This window comes from Hyla sarda, chromosome 1 (assembly GCF_029499605.1).
Source record: "Hyla sarda isolate aHylSar1 chromosome 1, aHylSar1.hap1, whole genome shotgun sequence".
NCBI classification, from domain to species: Eukaryota; Metazoa; Chordata; class Amphibia; order Anura; family Hylidae; genus Hyla; species Hyla sarda.
This window is the reverse complement of record NC_079189.1, coordinates 346,985,981-346,999,275: the sequence shown is the minus strand read 5'-3', so window position 1 is coordinate 346,999,275 and position 13,295 is coordinate 346,985,981.

The window sequence follows — 13,295 nt, the reverse complement described above, 5'->3', positions numbered from 1 at the left end:
GTGGCCGACTCTGGAGACGGATGTTGGGGACTTTGTGCGAGCCTGCACTATCTGTGCCCGGGATAAGACTCCTCGCCAGAAGCCCGCTGGTTTTCTTCATCCTCTGCCTGTCCCCGAACAGCCTTGGTCTCTGATTGGTATGGATTTTATTACTGATTTACCCCCTTCCCGTGGCAACACCGTTATTTGGGTGGTCGTTGATCGATTCTCCAAAATGGCACATTTCATCCCTCTTCCTGGTCTTCCTTCTGCGCCTCAGTTGGCTAAACAATTTTTTGTACACATTTTTCGTCTTCACGGGTTGCCTACGCAGATTGTCTCGGATAGAGGGGTCCAATTCGTGTCTAAATTCTGGAGAGCTCTCTGTAAACAACTCAAGATTAAATTAAATTTTTCCTCTGCATATCATCCCCAGTCCAATGGACAAGTAGAAAGAATTAACCAGATCCTGGGTGATTATTTGCGACATTTTGTTTCCTCCCGCCAGGATGACTGGGCAGATCTCCTTCCATGGGCCGAATTCTCGTATAACTTCAGGGTCTCTGAATCTTCCTCCAAATCCCCATTTTTCGTGGTGTACGGCCGTCACCCTCTTCCCCCCCTCCCTACCCCCTTGCCCTCTGGTCTGCCCGCTGTGGATGAAATTTCTCGTGACCTTTCCATTATATGGAGAGAGACCCAAAATTCTCTCTTACAGGCTTCTTCACGCATGAAGAGGTTCGCGGATAAGAAAAGAAGAGCTCCCCCCGTTTTTTCCCCTGGAGACAAGGTATGGCTCTCCGCTAAATATGTCCGCTTCCGTGTCCCTAGCTACAAGTTGGGACCACGCTATCTTGGTCCTTTCAAAATTTTGTGTCAAATTAATCCTGTCTCTTATAAACTTCTTCTTCCTCCTTCTCTTCGTATCCCTAATGCCTTTCACGTCTCTCTTCTCAAACCACTCATCCTCAACCGTTTTTCTCCCAAATCTGTTCCTCCCACTCCTGTTTCCGGCTCCTCGGACGTCTTCTCGGTCAAGGAAATTTTGGCTGCCAAAAAGGTCAGAGGGAAAAATTTTTTTTTAGTAGACTGGGAGGGTTGTGGTCCTGAAGAGAGATCCTGGGAACCTGAGGACAACATCCTTGACAAAAGTCTGCTCCTCAGGTTCTCAGGCTCCAAGAAGAGGGGGAGACCCAAGGGGGGGGGTACTGTTACGCCGAGCGCTCCGGGTCCCCGCTCCTCCCCGGAGCGCTCGCTTCACTCCCTCCGCTGCAGCGCTCCGGTCACGTCCTCTGACCCGGGGCGCTGCGATCCTGCTGCCAGCCGGGATGCGATTCGCGATGCGGGTAGCGCCCGCTCGCGATGCGCACCCCGGCTCCCCTACCTGACTCGCTCCCCGTCTGTTCTGTCCCGGCGCGCGCGGCCCCGCTCCCTAGGGCGCGCGCGCGCCGGGTCTCTGCGATTTAAAGGGCCACTGCGCCGCTGATTGGCGCAGTGGTTCCAATTAGGGTTTTCACCTGTGCACTTCCCTATATTACCTCACTTCCCTTGCACTCCCTTGCCGGATCTTGTTGCCTTAGTGCCAGTGAAAGCGTTCCTTGTGTGTTCCTTGCCAGTGTTTCCAGACCTTCTGCCGTTGCCCCTGACTACGATCCTTGCTGCCTGCCCCGACCTTCTGCTACGTCCGACCTTGCTTCTGCCTACTCCCTTGTACCGCGCCTATCTTCAGCAGCCAGAGAGGTGAGCCGTTGCTAGTGGATACGACCTGGTCACTACCGCCGCAGCAAGACCATCCCGCTTTGCGGCGGGCTCTGGTGAAAACCAGTAGTGGCTTAGAACCGGTCCACTAGCACGGTCCACGCCAATCCCTCTCTGGCACAGAGGGTCCACTACCTGCCAGCCGGCATCGTGACAACAGTGTAAATAAAAATATATTGTAAATTAAACCGCACAGTCAATGTCGTACGCGCAAAAAAATTCCAAAGTTCAAAATAGCGTATTTTTGGTCACTTTTTATATCATGGAAAAATTTATAAAAAGCGATAAAAAATTCTGATCATTACAAAAATGAAACCTCTAAAAACTTCAGATCACGGAGCAAAAAATGAGCCCTAATACCGCCCAATACGCAAAAAAATAAAAAAAAATTAGGGGTCGGAATATGTCAATTTTAAACGTATACATTTTCCTGCATGTAGTTATGATTTTTTCCAGAAGTACGACAAAATCCAACCTATATAAGTAGGGTATCATTTTACTCATATGGGCCTACAGCATAAAGATAAGGTGTCATTTTTACCGAAAAATGTACTGCATAGAAAAGGAAGCTCCCAAAAGTTACAAAATTGTGTTTTTTCTTCAATTTTGTCGCACAACGATTTTTTTTTTCTGTTTCGCTGTAGATTTTTGGGTAAAATGACTGATGTCAAAAAGTAGAATTAGTGGCACAAAAAATAAGCCATCATATGGATTTTTAGGTGCAAAATTGAAAGAGTTATGGTTTTTTTTAAATGTAAGGAGGAAAAAATGAAAGTGCAAAAACAGAAAAACCCTGGGTCATGAAGGGGTTAAGAACATCCTAAATAGTTATTTTGAACGACACATACCCTATGGGAATAAAAGGACTAGAAATAGGAGAAAACCAATTTGTCTAACCAGTTAAAGGGGTTATCCAACAACGTAATAATAAAAAAATTAACCTTGCATCTATTATTCTACCTTTGTGACCTTTGTATCTCCTATACGTGGCTCAAGTACACCTTTTTTGCCATCCTGCTTGATCTCTTCCCAGCACACTGTCTTTAAACTACAGGTCCCAGCATTCTTTGCTGCCACTCTGTGCTCTCTTCCTACTAAATGGAAAATGGGTGCCTCCATCTGTTGCAAAACTCTCAGCATGTCCAAAAAGTCAAAGACCATCTGTGCATGTGTGGAGTTGAAGTTTTCAAGTTTTTAAACAACTGAAGGCACTCTTTTTGGGAAACACTGCTACATAGTATATATATATATATATATATATATATATATATATATATATATATATATATAAATATATATATATATATATATATATATATATATATATATATATATGTGTGTGGTGTCCCGGCACCGTATTTCATACGGTTCCTTGGTGGGGGTGTCCCCAAAGTCAGAATCCCTAGGACTGTGGGGGTCCGCTTCCCTTGTTAGCCCCTAGTCCCCCCTTAGTAAGTTAATATTTATAAAAATGATCACTGTAAATATGTATATTGCATTACTCACTTGTTTGGCGTCGCAGGAGCTTATGTCCTGTGATCCGTTGCTCAGAACTCTATGGTATGTTGAAGGACCTTAGGTGGTTCTTGTGTCACGTGTTCACCCACAATGCTGTGTAACGATGAGTGACAGTTGTGGACCAATCCAAAACGGCTCAGCCCCTGCCCATATAAGGGAGCTGCGGCCATGATTCGCTCTTTTGGGTTGCTGTCCTCTGTGCCCTCTCCTGTCTGATAGCACTCCTCTGTGCTCTCTCCTGTCTGATAGTACTCCTCTGTGCTCTCTCCCGTCTGATAGTACTCCTCTGTGCTCTCTCCTGTCTGATAGTACTCCTCTGTACTCTCCCCTGTGTGATAGTACTCCTCTGTGCTCTCTCCTGTCTGATAGCACTCCTCTGTGCTCTCTCCTGTCTGATAGTACTCTTCTGTGCTCTCTCCCGTCTGATAGTACTCCTCTGTGCGCTCTCCTGTCTGATAGTACTCCTCTGTGCTCTCTCCTGTCTGATAGTACTCCTCTGTGCTCTCTCCTGTCTGATAGCACTCCTCTGTGCTCTCTCCTGTCTGATAGCACTCCTCTGTGCTCTCTCCTGTATGATAGCACTCATCTGTGCTCTCTCCTGTCTGATAACACTCCTCTGTGCTCTCTCCTGTCTGCTAGTCCTCCTCTGTGCTCTCTCCTGTCTGATAGCACTCCTCTGTGCCCTCTCCTGTCTGATAGCACTCCTCTGTGCTCTCTCCTGTCTGATAGTACTCCTCTGTGCTCTCCCCTGTGTGATAGTACTCCTCTGTGCTCTCTCCTGTCTGATAGTACTCTGCTGTACTCTCTCCTGTCTGATAGCACTCCTCTGTGCCCTGTCCTGTCTGATAGCACTCCTCTGTGCTCTCTCCTGTCTGATAGTACTCCTCTGTGCTCTCTCCTGTCTGATAGCACTCCTCTGTGCTCTCTCCTGTCTGATAGTACTCCTCTTTGCTCTCTCCTGTCTGATGGCACTCTTCTGTGCTCTCTCCTGTCTGACAGTACTCCATTGTGCTCTCTCCTGTCTGATAGTATTCTCTGTGTTCTCCCCTCTGATAGTACTCCTCTGTGCTGTCTCCTGTCTGATAGTACTCCTCTGTACTCTCTCCTGTGTGATAGTACTCCTCTGTGCTCTCTCCTGTCTGATAGTACTCCTCTGTACTCTCTCCTGCCTGATAGCACTCCTCTGTGCTCTCTCCTGTCTGATAGAACTCCTCTGTGATTTATCCTGTCTGATAGCACTCCTCTGTGCTCTCTCCTGTCTGATAACACTCCTCTGTGCTCTCTCCTGTCTGCTAGTCCTCCGCTGTGCTCTCTCCTGTCTGATAGTACTCCTCTGTGCTCTCTTCCATCTGATAGTACTCCTCTGTGCTCTCTCCTGTCTGATAGGACTCCTCTGTGCTCTCTCCTGTCTGATAGTACCCCTCTGTACTCTCCCCTGTGTGATAGTATTCCTCTGTACTCTCCCCTGTGTGATAGTACTCCTCTGTGCTCTCTCCTGTCTGATAGCACTCCTCTGTGCTCTCTCCTGTCTGATAGTACTCTTCTGTGCTCTCTCCCGTCTGATAGTACTCCTCTGTGCTCTCTCCTGTCTGATAGTACTCCTCTGTACTCTCCCCTGTGAGATAGTACTCCTCTGTGCTCTCTCCTGTCTGATAGCACTCCTCTGTGCTCTCTCCTGTCTGATAGCACTCCTCTGTGCTCTCTCCTGTCTGATAGCACTCCTCTGTGCTCTCTCCTGTATGATAGCACTCATCTGTGCTCTCTCCTGTCTGATAACACTCCTCTGTGCTCTCTCCTGTCTGCTAGTCCTCCTCTGTGCTCTCTCCTGTCTGATAGCACTCCTCTGTGCCCTCTCCTGTCTGATAGCACTCCTCTGTGCTCTCTCCTGTCTGATAGTACTCCTCTGTGCTCTCCCCTGTGTGATAGTACTCCTCTGTGCTCTCTCCTGTCTGATAGTACTCTGCTGTACTCTCTCCTGTCTGATAGCACTCCTCTGTGCCCTGTCCTGTCTGATAGCACTCCTCTGTGCTCTCTCCTGTCTGATAGTACTCCTCTGTGCTCTCTCCTGTCTGATAGCACTCCTCTGTGCTCTCTCCTGTCTGATAGTACTCCTCTTTGCTCTCTCCTGTCTGATGGCACTCTTCTGTGCTCTCTCCTGTCTGACAGTACTCCATTGTGCTCTCTCCTGTCTGATAGTATTCTCTGTGTTCTCCCCTCTGATAGTACTCCTCTGTGCTGTCTCCTGTCTGATAGTACTCCTCTGTACTCTCTCCTGTGTGATAGTACTCCTCTGTGCTCTCTCCTGTCTGATAGTACTCCTCTGTACTCTCTCCTGCCTGATAGCACTCCTCTGTGCTCTCTTCTGTCTGATAGTACTCCTCTGTGCTCTCTCCTGTCTGATAGAACTCCTCTGTGATTTATCCTGTCTGATAGCACTCCTCTGTGCTCTCTCCTGTCTGATAACACTCCTCTGTGCTCTCTCCTGTCTGCTAGTCCTCCGCTGTGCTCTCTCCTGTCTGATAGTACTCCTCTGTGCTCTCTTCCATCTGATAGTACTCCTCTGTGCTCTCTCCTGTCTGATAGGACTCCTCTGTGCTCTCTCCTGTCTGATAGTACTCCTCTGTACTCTCTCCTGCCTGATAGCACTCCTCTGTGCTCTTTCCTTTCTGATAGTACTCCTCTGTGCTCTCTCCTGTCTGATAGTACTCCTTTGTATTCTCTCTTGTGTTATAGTACTCCTCTGTGTTTTCTCCTGTCTGATAGTACTCTGCGGTACTCTCTCATGTCTGATAGCACTCCTCTGTGCCCTGTCCTGTCTGATAGAACTCCTCTGTGCTCTCTCCTGTCTGATAGTACTCCTCTGTGCTCTCTCCTGTCTGATAGCACTCCTCTGTGCTCTCTCCTGTCTGATAGCACTCCTCTGTGCTCTCTGCTGTCTGATAGTACTCCTTTTTGCTCTCTCCTGTCTGATGGCACTCTTCTGTGCCCTCTCCTGTCTGACAGTACTCCATTGTGCTCTCTCCTGTCTGATAGTATTCTCTGTGTTCTCCCCTCTGATAGTACTCCTCTGTGCTGTCTCCTGTCTGATAGTACTCCTCTGTACTCTCTCCTGTGTGATAGTACTCCTCTGTGCTCTCTCCTGTCTGATAGTACTCCTCTGTACTCTCTCCTGCCTGATAGCACTCCTCTGTGCTCTCTTCTGTCTGATAGTACTCCTCTGTGCTCTCTCCTGTCTGATAGAACTCCTCTGTGCTCTATCCTGTCTGATAGCACTCCTCTGTGCTCTCTCCTGTCTGATAACACTCCTCTGTGCTCTCTCCTGTCTGATAGTCCTCCTCTGTGCTCTCTCCTGTCTGATAGTACTCCTCTGTGCTCTCTCCTTTCTGATAGTACTCCTCTGTGCTCTCTACTGTCTGATAGTACTCCTCTGTATTCTCTCTTGTGTGATAGTACTCCTCTGTGTTTTCTCCTGTCTGATAGTACTCTGCTGTACTCTCTCATGTCTGATAGCACTCCTCTGTGCCCTCTCCTATCTGATAGCACTCCTCTGTGCTCTCTCCTGTCTGATAGTACTCCTCTGTGCTCTCTCCTGTCTGATAGTACTCCTCTGTGTTTTCTCATGTCTAATAGCACTCCGCTGTGCTCTCTCCTGTCTGATAGCACTCCTCTGTGCTCTCTCCTGTCTGATAGTACTCTTCTATGCTCTTTCCTGTCTGATAGTACTCCTCTGTGCTCTCTCCTGTCTGATAGTACTACTCTGTGCTCTCTCCTGTCTGATAGTACTCCTCTGTGCTCTCTCCTGTCTGATAGGACTCCTCTGTGCTCTCTCCTGTCTGATAGCACTCATCTGTGCTCTCTCCTGTCTGATAACATTCCTCTGTGCTCTCTCCTGTCTCATAAGACTCATCTGTGCTCTCTCCTTTCTGATAGTACTCCTCTGTGCTCTCTCCTGTCTGATAGTACTCCTCTGTATACTCTCTTGTGTGATAGTACTCCTCTGTGTTTTCACCTGTCTGATAGTACTCTGATGTACTCTCTCATGTCTGATAGCACTCCTATGTGCCCTCTCCTATCTGATAGCACTCCTCTGTGCTCTCTCCTGTCGGATAGTACTCCTCTGTGCTCTCTCCTGTCTGATAGTACTCCTCTGTGTTTTCTCCTGTCTGATAGCACTCCTCTGTGCTCTCTTCTGTCTGATAGCACTCCTCTGTGCTCTCTCCTGTCTGATAGTACTCCTCTATGCTCTCTCTTGTCTGATAGTACTCCTCTGAGCTCTCTCCTGTCTGATAGTACTCCTCTGTGCTCTCTCCTGTCTGATAGAACTCCTCTGTGCCCTGTCCTGTCTGATAGCACTCCTCTGTGCTCTCTCCTGTCTGATAGTACTCCTCTGTGCTCTCTCCTGTCTGATAGCACTCCTCTGTGCTCTCTCCTGTCTGATAGTACTCCTTTTTGCTCTCTCCTGTCTGATGGCACTCTTCTGTGCCCTCTCCTGTCTGACAGTACTCCATTGTGCTCTCTCCTGTCTGATAGTATTCTCTGTGTTCTCCCCTCTGATAGTACTCCTCTGTGCTGTCTCCTGTCTGATAGTACTCCTCTGTACTCTCTCCTGTGTGATAGTACTCCTCTGTGCTCTCTCCTGTCTGATAGTACTCCTCTGTACTCTCTCCTGCCTGATAGCACTCCTCTGTGCTCTGTCCTGTCTGATAGTACTCCTCTGTATACTCTCTTGTGTGATAGTACTCCTCTGTGTTTTCACCTGTCTGATAGTACTCTGATGTACTCTCTCATGTCTGATAGCACTCCTATGTGCCCTCTCCTATCTGATAGCACTCCTCTGTGCTCTCTCCTGTCAGATAGTACTCCTCTGTGCTCTCTCCTGTCTGATAGTACTCCTCTGTGTTTTCTCCTGTCTGATAGCACTCCTCTGTGCTCTCTTCTGTCTGATAGCACTCCTCTGTGCTCTCTCCTGTCTGATAGTACTCCTCTATGCTCTCTCTTGTCTGATAGTACTCCTCTGAGCTCTCTCCTGTCTGATAGTACTCCTCTGTGCTCTCTCCTGTCTGATAGAACTCCTCTGTGCCCTGTCCTGTCTGATAGCACTCCTCTGTGCTCTCTCCTGTCTGATAGTACTCCTCTGTGCTCTCTCCTGTCTGATAGCACTCCTCTGTGCTCTCTCCTGTCTGATAGTACTCCTTTTTGCTCTCTCCTGTCTGATGGCACTCTTCTGTGCCCTCTCCTGTCTGACAGTACTCCATTGTGCTCTCTCCTGTCTGATAGTATTCTCTGTGTTCTCCCCTCTGATAGTACTCCTCTGTGCTGTCTCCTGTCTGATAGTACTCCTCTGTACTCTCTCCTGTGTGATAGTACTCCTCTGTGCTCTCTCCTGTCTGATAGTACTCCTCTGTACTCTCTCCTGCCTGATAGCACTCCTCTGTGCTCTCTTCTGTCTGATAGTACTCATCTGTGCTCTCTCCTGTCTGATAGAACTCCTCTGTGCTCTCTCCTGTCTGATAGTACTCCTCTGTGCTCTCTCCTTTCTGATAGTACTCCTCTGTGCTCTTTCCTGTCTGATAGTACTCTTCTGTATTCTCTCTTGTGTGATAGTACTCCTCTGTGTTTTCTCCTGTCTGATAGTACTCTGCTGTACTCTCTCATGTCTGATAGCACTCCTCTGTGCCCTCTCCTATCTGATAGCACTCCTCTGTGCTCTCTCCTGTCTGATAGTACTCCTCTGTGTTTTCTCATGTCTGATAGCACTCATCTGTGCTCTCTCCTGTCTGATAGCACTCCTCTGTGCTCTCTCCTGTCTGATAGTACTCTTCTATGCTCTTTCCTGTCTGATAGTACTCCTCTGTGCTCTCTCCTGTCTGATAGTACTCCTCTGTGCTCTCTCCTGTCTGATAGTACTCCTCTGTGCTCTCTCCTGTCTGATAGGACTCCTCTGTGCTCTCTCCTGTCTGATAGCACTCATCTGTGCTCTCTCCTGTCTGATAACATTCCTCTGTGCTCTCTCCTGTCTCATAAGACTCATCTGTGCTCTCTCCTTTCTGATAGTACTCCTCTGTGCTCTCTCCTGTCTGATAGTACTCCTCTGTATACTCTCTTTTGTGATAGTACTCCTCTGTGTTTTCTCCTGTCTGATAGTACTCTGATGTACTCTCTCATGTCTGATAGCACTCCTCTGTGCCCTCTCCTATCTGATAGCACTCCTCTGTGCTCTCTCCTGTCGGATAGTACTCCTCTTTGCTCTCTCCTGTCTGATAGTACTCCTCTGTGTTTTCTCCTTTCTGATAGCACTCCTCTGTGCTCTCTCCTGTCTGATAGCACTCCTCTGTGCTCTCTCCTGTCTGATAGTACTCCTCTATGCTCTCTCTTGTCTGATAGTACTCCTCTGTGCTCTCTTCTGTCTGATAGTACTCCTCTGTACTCTCTCCTTTCTGATATTTCTGATAATACTTCTCTGTGCTCTGTCCTGTCTGATATCACTCTTCTGTGCTCTCTCCTGTGGAAATAGCAGGTTTTGCTAATTGAGATGAGTGAACCAAACCTATAGAGTCCGTAGAAACCTAATAGTATGGTTCAGCTTGAACTCAAACTAGTGTGGCAGATTGTTTTTGTTGATACTTATTGTGGAAAAAGCTGTGCATAGAAGGTTTTGTGTCACTTTTGTATATTTTCTAGGATGCAAATTAATTTGCTACATTCAAACTGGGAATTATTTTGAACATCTTGTAAACAGCCATTGCTTCTTCACTTTTCAAGCACAAAACTTGTTGCTACTCCCAAAAAGGGATCATTTTTGGACCACTTTGCCATTGCTTCTTACAATACCTCTGTGTACATATGAACACTGGGAGGCATCTGTCTCCAAAAAGGGATAATTTTAAAAATAATAAAATATTTTTGTATGTGTTCGGCCAAGACGCCACTGAGAATTTTGCCCTGTGATTTTTGTGGCATAAAAACTCCAGAAAAAACGCCAGAAAAACTGCCACAGTTTTTCCCTGCGTCTTTGTGTTTTTTTTGACGTTTTTTCTGGCGTTTTTACCTTTGTGTGGAATTTGCCTTTTTGTGCCTACTTTTGTGTTTTTTTTTACAAGATAGTTGGGTACCAGAAAAAAAAAAAAAAAAAGGATGCAGTAGCGATGTAAAAATGTATTTAACTAAATGTTTATTTTTTTTACAACAAAGTTTTAATACATTTTTTTGTAAACTGTGTGTGTTTAACTTTTTTTCTTTTTTTTTTTTTTTAAATTTTTTATGTAGTACTACTACTCCCAGCATGGAACACACTGTTCCATGCTGGGAGTAGTAGTACCTGTATTATAGACATATCGCCCCGGGTGTCTGTCTGACACCTGATGCTATCGTCCATTATATAGCAGAGAAGCGGAGCGGCTCTATACATCGCTCACACCTCTGCTCTGTACTCTGAGTGATGTTCTATTCATATTTTCCACCCAGAGCTGTGATTGGCCGGATGGTTGCAGCCAATCACAGGTCTGAGGAAAATATCAATGAATGAGTGGCCGGCCCGGAGTACAGTGTAGAGCAGGGATGCGAGCGATATATACAGCCGCTCCATCTCTGCCTTAGACAGGACGATCACAGCGGTTGTCAGTAGTGACATCCACTATGATGTCTGCAGGTACTACTACTTCCAACATGGAGCACACTCTGCTCCATGCTGGGAGCTGTAGTACCTGCATTAACAGACAGATCACAGCAAGTGTAACTTCTGACACCTGCGGCGATCTGTCTATTAATGCAGGTACTGCAGCTCCCAGCATGGAGCAGAGTGTGATCCATGTTGGGAATAGTAGTACTTGTAATTAAGAAAAGATCACTGCGGGTATCACTCCTGACACCCACTGTGATCCTCCGGTATAATGTATGGATGCAGCGGCCGGCGCACTCCTATGGTCCCCTGCACGCCTATGGTCCCCTACGAGCTGTGTTTGGCTGGAACCATCTGGCCAATCACAGCTCTCTGCGGGAAATATGAATATTTGTATATATACGGCAGGGCAGGGGACCATAGAAGAGCGCCGCATCTATACATTATACAGGAGGATCCCAACGGGCGATCTGTCAATTACAGTTACTACTACTCCCATCTACTACTAGAGTAGTAGTACTACCTAAAAAATGTAAAAAAAAAAAAAAAAAAGTGAAAAACACACAGACAATACATTTTTATTATTGTCGGCTACATTTTTAGTGCTTTACCCGCTCACATAAATTGATCCCTGTTTAAAAATTTATAAACATTTCATAATAAAAAACTTACATTTCATTTGGTACAATTTTTTCCATCACTACTGTATGTTTTTTATTATTATTTTTTTAATGGTACCCTACGAAATTTTAATAAAAAAGGTATCTCCATAATTTTTTGGGATTGCTAAAGTCCAAAATAGAATAAAAAAACGCCTGCAAAAACGCAAAATTTAAAACAAACATGGCGTTTTTCTTGGCGTTTTTGCTCTCCCATAGACTTCTATGGGAGGAAAACACCACGATTTCAGAGCAAAAAACGCAAAACTAGGTTTTGTCGGGCGTTTTGAAAATCCAGCCTCTGAGCCCGAAATTGCTGAAAAACACCAAAAGGATTAAAAAAAAACACCAAACTGAAAAACGCCAAAGTGAATCTGGCATTTTGCAGTTTACTATGGACTTTCAGCTAACATCTGGCCGCAGTGTTTTGTCACTGAAAAAACGCTGTGCGGGAAAATTGGCGTTTTTAATGGCGTTTTTGAAAAAAAAAATCAGTGGAGTTCCAGCCTTCTACTTGTTAGTTACCACCAGGTACCATCTGTTCACCCATAGTCATGGGTGTTGCCATAACTTTGAAATAAATGTTGCCTTAAAAACAGCTGAAAAGTACATAGATAAATTCCTGGAACCGAACAGCGTTATACGGGGCCCTAAGTACTCTTAGGCAGTGTTATACAAACTTTTTTGGCAACCAAGTTCAACAAGCTTGCTGAACCAAATGTCTGATAAGTTTGCTCATATCTAGTCACTAAGATCTGCAAATGATCAGATTTGATCAAAAGTCAGATCAAACTCTTACAGGATGATAATGCATCAGTTAATGCCACTTGTCTAAAACTGAGAGGGACAGAATCCTTGATCTTAGAGACAAAGTTCATCACTCTGACAGGTTGCTGTGCCATTGGTCTGGAGACCGTCAATGAACTGGAATGACAGCAAGAGGTGCACAGCGGATACTTTCTACACAGACCAGTGTTTCCCAAGCCTCCAGCTGTCCGGAAAGTCTAAGGCTTTCTGGGCATGCTGTGAGTTATATTTTTGCAACAGCTGGAGGCTATGTGTTTTGGAAACTCTGGCTTAGACATTTTGTCAGATTATAAGAATGGTGCGTAGTGATCCATTCTGTACACGAGTGAAATCGATCAGTGTGTACAGAAATCATCAGAAGGTGCTTTCACAACATTGGGCTTTGAGCCAGAGCTTCGGCTAAAAGTGTTCTTTGACCTCACAATGGAGGCTAAAATGGAGGATTATTCCCTTTTTACGTTTTGAATGCAATCAAGGGAAAAAAAATGGTCTGGAGACTATGTGTGCAACACCATAAAGAGCCCTTCACAAGAAAATGGTTGTACTCGCTAGATTATTGTGTGGCATAATGTATCCTAGTCAGACCTGTCTTTTCTTTATTCCAGGTCAACCAACTACTTCGCACTACATTGATTTAGTCATGAACCCATCACTATTTCTCAGAAGTGCCCCAAGAGTAATTTTTCAACATGACAACGCCAGACAGCATGTTGCTTATTCTACTGCATCAACTTAAAGGGGTACTCCACCCCAAGACATTTTTTCACCTATCCAAAGGTTAGGAAATAAGATGTCTGATCGTGGGGGGTCTGACCACTGGGACCCTCACAATCTTTGGTCAGGCACCCACGCCATCAAAACGCTGGGACCCCCCCCATAATCAGACATCTTATGCCCTATCCTTTGGATAGGTGATAAGACATCTAGGGGCGAAGTACCCCTTTAATCATGCTACC